At 48.2% G+C, this 8,122-nt stretch overlaps 1 long non-coding RNA gene across 4 annotated transcripts in view; it reads right to left on the reverse strand.

Moving 5' to 3' along the window:
• LOC120518461 overlaps window positions 1-7,596 on the reverse strand; it is a 104,457-nt gene extending 96,861 nt beyond the window's left edge. For 3 of the 4 annotated variants that reach the window (XR_005631237.1, XR_005631236.1, XR_005631234.1), the window contains exon 1: window positions 7,304-7,596. This is a non-coding gene — a long non-coding RNA (uncharacterized LOC120518461). The remainder of the gene's footprint in view (window positions 1-7,303) is intronic. The other variant, XR_005631235.1, reaches the window with a different exon arrangement.
• Between the last annotated feature and the right edge of the window lie 526 nt (window positions 7,597-8,122).

The raw sequence follows: 8,122 nt of genomic DNA on the forward strand, positions 1-8,122 counted from the left end.
CTCGCAATATGGCGGCGACGTTGACGTACGATTCCGCTGGTCACGAGGCGTCTAGTTATTCTGTGTCTATGGTGCGGAGTGTCGGCAACGTAGGCGCGCGCGGCACTGCACGTTTATAGGCGCGTGACCAGGGAGCGCGTCGGGTGTCAGACCCGGGTCAGGTGATGGTTGACCCGGGATAAAAGCAGGTCTTTACGCCAGAAACAGGGCAGTTCAGTTCAATACGAGAGCTGTAGGGTGATGTACCGGCAGGGAAAAGACTCGTATTCTGATTGGCCAGGGCAAGTCAGCTTTAACCCCCGTGTTTTTTGGATTGGTGGAGAAAGCAGGCAAAACAATTTTTTACTGAAGAATTTATTAAAAAGGGGCTTGACCCTTTTTTTTTTTTGGGAGAGTTTTTTTGCTGCTTGCCATGTGTTGAATGCAGTTTTTGGAACATTCTTTTTTTTTTTTTTTGCTTGTTTTTCATCTTATTTCATCATTGCAGTGTTTGTGTACCTTTTTAAATAATTTCTTCATAGATTTTATTCTTCTTCAATGTATTCACCTTTTTAGTTGCTACAACAGCCTCCTTTTTTTTTTGTCCCACTGACTCACGGTTCTGATACTTCATGTCCCTAAGTTCCTTCCAAAGCCATGGATAGGGACTCTGGGGTATGATAGCCCCAGAAGGCTTGTAAGGGTACAGTAAAATAAATGCAACAAAATGTGAGCAAACCCCTGCAGAAAACCTGAACCTTGGGAGAAGATTTGTTTTGCAGTAAGGCAAGCATAAAGCCAAAGCTACCCAGGCATGGCTTCAAAACAACAATGTGAATGTCCAGATCTGAGCTGAATTTTGAGTTTTTGGCTGGACTTGACAAAAGGCTGCTCATCTGAGACCTGAGCACACTGACTTAAAGTTGTCATGGCTGCCAAAGATCCATCTACTAAATACTGACATGAAGGGGGTGAATACTAATGTGTTTGGCATTTGTCATTCATTCAGACCACTTTGCAGAGATCTGTGTTCATTTGGACATGAAAGAGTGTATTTCTGTTGCTCAGTGTTAAAAAAAAGAAAAATCATATCCACTAGTTTTGTTGAACAATAAAATGTGAAAACTTCTAAGGGGGAGAATAATACTTTTTACAGTCACTGTACTTTGAACTCCACGGCCAAGTCGTGTAGACCTCTGCTGCCGGACACTCTGTTTTTCATTCTCTCCAAACGTTCATTGTCACCTTCTCACATAATTGAACGATTTGCGTTCCATTCAGGATTGGGTCAAGAGAGCAAGTGATCTTTGACATGAACTCACTCAATCAAGGGACACGCTTAAACAAACACCCACAGGCACGTTTACTGACCCAGGACCAGTTTAGCGGCCTACCCTGCAAGTGTTTGGTATGTTGGAGGAAATCAGACCACCTAGAAGAAAACAACCTGGACACGAGGAGAAGGAGCAAAGTCCATACAGGCTGTGATTGTAGTGAGATTTAAATGTAAACCCAGCAGGTTTATGTAGCAGGAGGCAGCGGGATAAACCACCACACTCATTTCTGAAGTATTAGGAGTCTTCATTATACAAAGCAATTGTAATTTGTAAGGAAATAAATTAAAGATAGATAAATGTAATCAAATTTTAGCATGGTGGGACAGTGGTTAGTGTTACTGTTCAACCATTACAGGATGCTGGGCTTACAGCACAGCCATCTTTGTGGGGTTTGCCTGTGCTACCTGTATCTGCATGGGTCTCCTCCTCCCATGCATTTCCAGAGAGTTCTTCCACTTTTTTTCTACAAGGATTTTTCTTTGGGAGTTTTTTCTTGTCTTCTTAGAGAGTCAAGGCTGGAGGGCTGTCAAACACAGGGCCTGTTAAAGCCCATTGCCGCCCTCCTTGTGTGAGTTTGAGCTCTGCAAGAAATAAATTGTATCGTATTGTATTTTACATGTGGATCTTCCCGCCACATTGTGAAGAATGACAGATTTTGGTAGATGGCATCCCTAAATTTGCCTTGTGTGACTGTGCCCTGTGGTGAAATGGAAGGCTGTCTCTGCACTACAAATGGATTAAGCAAGTTTAATAAATGGATGTATGAAAATGTGAATTCTGAAATATAGTTAGTGGACCTGTTCTCTGACCCTATGGACCTCTAGCGTTGATTCTGTCCAATTGCTTCCTCTTCTTCCTAAAGTTCTGAATCAATATTTGCAGAAGGTGCCCACCATACCGTAGGTCCAGTGCACACTCCTAGTACCCTCCCGTGCTAGCAGCATGCAGAATGTAATCCCAACACAGTTGATCATCTCTGATAAATCTTTCCCTTTGATGCCCGGGCCCTGAACAAATAAAAAGAGTCCCGATGCCACGTCTGACTGCTCCCTCCCTTGGCTGTGTCACGAAGCCTGATGCCCACAGGCAGCGCAGGCCTTACAAGAGGCTGGTTGAATGAGAGGACTTATTTGAACCCACCGTGACTGGCTTATCGGGATCTCTACCGTTGATTGCAATTTACAAAAACACACAAAATGAAAAATGCGCTTCAAGCGAATCCCCGAGAGAGCTCCTTGTTTTTTCCGTTTCCACTTCTGAAAGTAGAATGAGTCAAAAAGCTGTTTACAAGAATGCTGAAAACAAACCAAGCTGCCCCCCCCACAACAAACAAACCCCCAAACAAAGGCCAACCTCCTGTGCTGAGACAAACCAGCTAATGGCCACTTTGCAGCAGGACTTTCTGGGTGTCAGCTGCAGGGTGAGGAGGGCCCCTCGAGGACTGCATACATCTTTTTTTGCATCCAAACTGTAAAAAGAATAATCTTCTCCCATCTCCATCACTTCGAAATACTGTATGTCAGCAGAGCTGCCTACTCAATGCCTGGGCTGAGTAATGAAATGAGAGACAATGCAGGGAGCAGACCCTATAGCAGTGGACGCAGGGAGGCCCCGGGTGGGCCCAGAATACAAGGCTAAAGCAGAATCACCAGGAGGCCCAGCATCTGTGGCAAATACTAATACTGGAGGCCCTGAGTGGACCTGTCCCCACTATGCTCCCCTAAAAGTGGCACCTAGGAGGCTATGGCAGTGCCAATGTTGGAGACACTGGGGGGCCCTGTCCTCATGTCGCCATATCAAAGAAGGCTCTGGATAGGACTTGTCACTATGGTATGATGCTAAAGTATCAATGTCCTTTCTGAATTAATGTTAAAATGAAATAAAATCAGCACCTCCAAATCTGAGACCATGGAAAGGGGCCAGAAAAGGGTGGAGTGCCCTCTAAGGGTTGGGGGAGAGATCCTGCCCCAAGTGGAGGAGTTCAAGTATCTCAGGGTCTTGTTCACGAGTGATGGAAGAATGGAGCGTGAGATCGACAGGCGGATTGGTGGGGTGTCCGCAGTGATTCGGGCTCTGCATCGGTCTGTCGTGGTGAAAAAGGAGCTGAGCCATAAGGCAAGGCTCTCAATTTACCAGTCGATCTACATTCCTACCCTCACCTATAGTCATGAACTATTGGTAGTGACCGAAAGAACGAGATTGCGAATACAAGCAGCTGAGTTTCCTCCGCAGGGTGTCTTGGCTTTCCCTTAAAGATAAGGTGAGAAGCTCAGTCATCCAGGAGGAGCTCAGAGTAGAGCCTCTGCTCCTCCGCATCGAGAGGAGTCAGATGAGGTGGCACGGGCACCTGATCAGGATGCCTCCTGGATGCCTGCCTGGCAAGGTGTTCTGGGCACGTCCAACTGGGAGGAGGCCCCGGGGAAGACCCAGGACACGCTGGAGGGACTATGTCTCCCAGCTGGCCTGGGAATGCCTCGGGATTCCCCCAGAAGAGCTGGAAGAAGTGGCCAGGGAGAGGGAAGTCTCGGCCTCTCTGCTTAAGCTGTTGCCCCCGCGACCCGACCTTGGATAAGCGGAAGAGGATGGATGGATGGTTAAAATGAACACTGGGGGGCTGAATTCCCATGTCACTGGGTTGGGCTATCCTCATGGTAATCATGATCGCTGTGATGCCGATGAAGACACAGAATGACCTCTCATAATAGTACCATATTAAAAAGAAAGGAACCACAAGGACCTGTTCATATGACATATCGTCAAAAGAGACACTGGAAGTCAAACTTCCCTTTCTTAGTAGCACCACGCGAGTCAGAGGCCTGCCATTAGGATGTTCTGCTTATGTGGATGTGATATAGCAGGTCTGCGGCTCAGAAAGAATGGCCAGTGTTAAAATAAATAATCACGGCTCAAAGAGGGGACGTGGTAGTGTGGCCAGAGCGGTTCTTGGATACGATGTGGTGCGGGCGTTTCCTTGCTTAAGTGCACAAGTGAGGAATCGTCCGTATCCGTGATTGATGCCGGAAGCTGCTGATCGCCGCACCTGTGTCACGTCCCCATTATAAATATTAGAAGCGTGAGTGCGGAGGGGAGAGAAAGAAAACAGAACGGAGGTTAAGGGAGAAGAGAACAGAAAGACACATTAAGCGGAGTTTAATGGACAGAAGGAAGACGGGAGTTGGAGGAAGCCGGCGCTTATCAGGATGAAGCAGGCGGACGGGGGTGGTGTCTCAGGAGGAGGCACGAGGATCACTCCTGCCGAGCAGCCTGGAGGAGGAGTGATTACTGCACTCTGGGATGTCTTCTTGCCGGGGGGAGCCTGGATGGGCAGAGGTGGGAGTGGGAGCATTGTCCGGCAGCTCTCTGCGGAACGCCATGAATCAGGATCGGGGACACAGGCCAGGAATAATGGATGTCTACGCCTGTTGGCGTACGTCTCTCCGTGCTGCAAGGCCAATGAAGAATAAACCAGAGAAACGTCAGTTTGAAGAGGGAAGCACCTGGCAATGAAAGATTCTTAACGCTCCTGGCAGTATTTTAACCTCGGTTTTAAAGGATTTCTCTATTGGATTTTAACCTCCATATTTCACTCTGTTTTTAATGGATATTTTATTTATTGACGTTATTGAACACTGGATTTATTTTGTTTGTTTTTAATAAAAGCACTTCTGCACTTTGCACCTTTCCCCTTGCTTCGTTTGGTCCCCTCATTGTCCAGCTTATCCGGTTACATTATCGACGGTGTTGGGTTCAAGAGGCTCCCGAAAGGGATATGGGAACATGGAGCAAAAATCTGCATCGTTGCAGTCGGCATAAGAGACCTTTCATGATGGAACTGTTTGAAGAGAAACACGACGAGGATGCATTCCCCGCAATCCAGCTCTGAAAAGACAAAGTCCAAGGCCAGGTTCTCATCTCAGCACTGAAATCAAAAGCACTGAAGTCCAAGGTTCGAGAGCACCATGCTTAGCGATGCACCAGGTCAGACCTGTCACTGTAACTAAAGGAAGAAGTGAGAGGACAACACCAGAAAAGAGACTGAAGGGCCCAGTTATCATGTCAGCAAAGGGAGGAACAAAGAGCCTGTCACCATTGCTACTGTGTTTAAATATAGAAAGTGAGAGGGCCTACCCTTATAAGCTAGCTCTTACAGAGTCAACGGAAAGCAGCATTCTGTTGTCAGTGTCAATGTGTTTTAGGAGGCTCAAGATACCTTTTATAATGGCCTTGTGTTAGGGGAGCACCAGGAAGATGTTTCCCCACAACAGGGCTGTCTTACCAGCATCATAGGCCCCCGGGCAAAGTAGAGCACTGGGGACCCTGTTTTGATAGCAAAACACAAACATACATAGGCATCAGAAAAAACATGGGCCCCTGTGCTTGTGGAGCCCCTATGCAACTGCCTAGTGTGTCCATGCGTTAAGATAGGCGTGCCCCGCAATGCATCTTATTAGGCACTTGGGGTCTCAGTTCTCATGACAACACTCATGTTGAGACCACTGAGTTGAGTTTTCATCTCTGTGCCAATATTGGAGTCACTGGAGGGACTTGTCTTTGTGACACTCTCTTTATGGAGACATGGGGGTCTTGTCATGGTCGACACTGCGTTAAGGGAAGTGCTGGGTATTTTCAGTCACCGTAGAGGTCTAGTAGTTTGCTAAAAGTACACAGATATTAAAGCTGCTGTTGGAGATAGTGGAGGGTCACATCTCTATGGAGCTGGGCTTAGAGAAGCACCAACAGAAACTGCTCGACACAAGTAATGCAATAAAGGAGGAACCGGAGAGACCATTGCACATTTTAACTTCAAAACGTCAGGTCAACGGGATACCAGCCCCCACAAAATCATCCTGTCTCTAAAGGAACACTGGGAGACACTGGGTTGGACTTGTCTCCATGTCAGTTTCAGTAGGCAAGGCTCTGTGGAAAGTGTTGTTGTAGTACTTCACTAAAAGAGAGTAGCCTGATTGACCCCTGAAAAGGTGCCAAGAGGCTCAATCCTTATGATGGCAGCAACATCAGTAATACTGTGGGGAACCAGTCACCATAGCAGAGACCATAACCCTGAACTCCATCCATCCATCCATTATCCAACCTGCTATATCCTAACTACAGGGTCACGGGGGTCTGCTAGAGCCAATCCCAGCCAACACAGGGTGCAAGGCAGTAAACAAACCCCGGGCAGGGCGCCAGCCCACCGCAGGGCACGCACACACACACACACCATGCACATACTAGGGACAATTTGGAATCGCCAGTTCACCTAACCTGCATGTCTTTGGACTGTAGGAGGAAACCAGAATACCCGGAGGAAACCCACGCAGACACAGGGAGAACATGCAAACTCGAAGCGAACCCGGGTCTCCTAACTGTGAGGCAGCAGTGCGCCACCATACCGCCCTAACCCTGAGCTCATGCCACTCTATTTAGAGAGACACTAGAGTTCCTGATGGGAAGATGCATACCCCTGGCACTGCTGCCAAGTGTCTTCAGTTTTTCCTAAGGTTCTACAGGGTGATGAATTGCCACTGTCACCACTGTCTGTCCTGCCTGGCAGCAGGTCTTGGCTACTCTGGAAGCTCCATCTGATTGAATTAGTCCCAGCATGATGGCTGTGATGCCGATGACCGCAGTAAGGAGGCTCACCCTCCCCCATCCCACACGGAATTCCAAAAGCACAGAGAGGCTTGTAAATTCCTGTAAGACAGAAGGCTGCCTGCCTCTTGTGACCCCAGTGGGCCAGCCGTGACCCTCACCCTGAAGCGCTTGGGCATGCACACGCTTGCACCACATGCTAGCACACACTGTACCCCTCACCCATGCTGTTTTATTTGCTGATTTCTTTCCCTCGACGCACAGAGTGCCTTCCTAGTACATCAGTTGCACATAACAACCGCTAAGGCTGCCCCCTCCCCCCCCCATTGCTCCCAGTAAAAGATTAACAGCCCCCCACTCCAGCAGCTGCAGCACACGACTCGGTACTTCCTTACCTTTGTTCCCGTCGGCTCGTAACCCTGTTACCTCCTGTAAAGCTGCTCTGGAGTCTTGGCACAGTAGTGGGTTCATGTGAGGACACAGGCAGAGCTGGAAAAACAGAACCCGCCTACCACACGCTCAAGAGAGTTGTCAAAAGAAAAAAAAAAAATGACCAATGTGGCCAGCGGGCACTCAGACACTCACAACAAAAGGCCATGTGAGTACTGGGGACAGTGTGGGTACACTGCTGTCAAAATGTGTGGCTGCTTCAAAACAGCCAAATGACTCCAGCGGGGTGCAGACATAAGCTGATGCTCTCTTGTTTCCCTCGACATGCTGCAATCAAGCAGTGAGGCATACAGTGCCATCTGGTGCCCTATGCAACAGCAATCTCCCACCTGCTGCCCGCTGAGGTACACAACACACAACCTGCTGCCTGCCAACTCAATATCTACCTACTACCAACTGAGACATACAGTGCCACCTGATGTCCAAGGAGACATGGCAGCACTCGCCCGCTGTTTGCTTAGGCAGACAGTGCCACCTGGTGGCAGAAGAGACAAGCAGTGGCTACTCAGTGCTTGCTGAAGCACACAGCTTCACCTGGTGGATACTGAAACATACAGCAGCCACTTTTAGGAGAACTGTTGAATGACACTCAGCGCACCCTTATGTGACAAAGCCCACTGCCCACACACTGTGCCAGCTTACGTGTGCTGCACCATAATCACCACATACGCTGTGTAATGTTACCGTCAGGGTGTGTTCCCTGGCTCATGTCCTTTTCTGTGTCTTATTAACTTTCATATGTTTATGGTATTTACGTAACTGTA

This window comes from Polypterus senegalus, chromosome 18 (genome assembly GCF_016835505.1).
Source record: "Polypterus senegalus isolate Bchr_013 chromosome 18, ASM1683550v1, whole genome shotgun sequence".
Taxonomy (NCBI): domain Eukaryota; kingdom Metazoa; phylum Chordata; class Cladistia; order Polypteriformes; family Polypteridae; genus Polypterus; species Polypterus senegalus.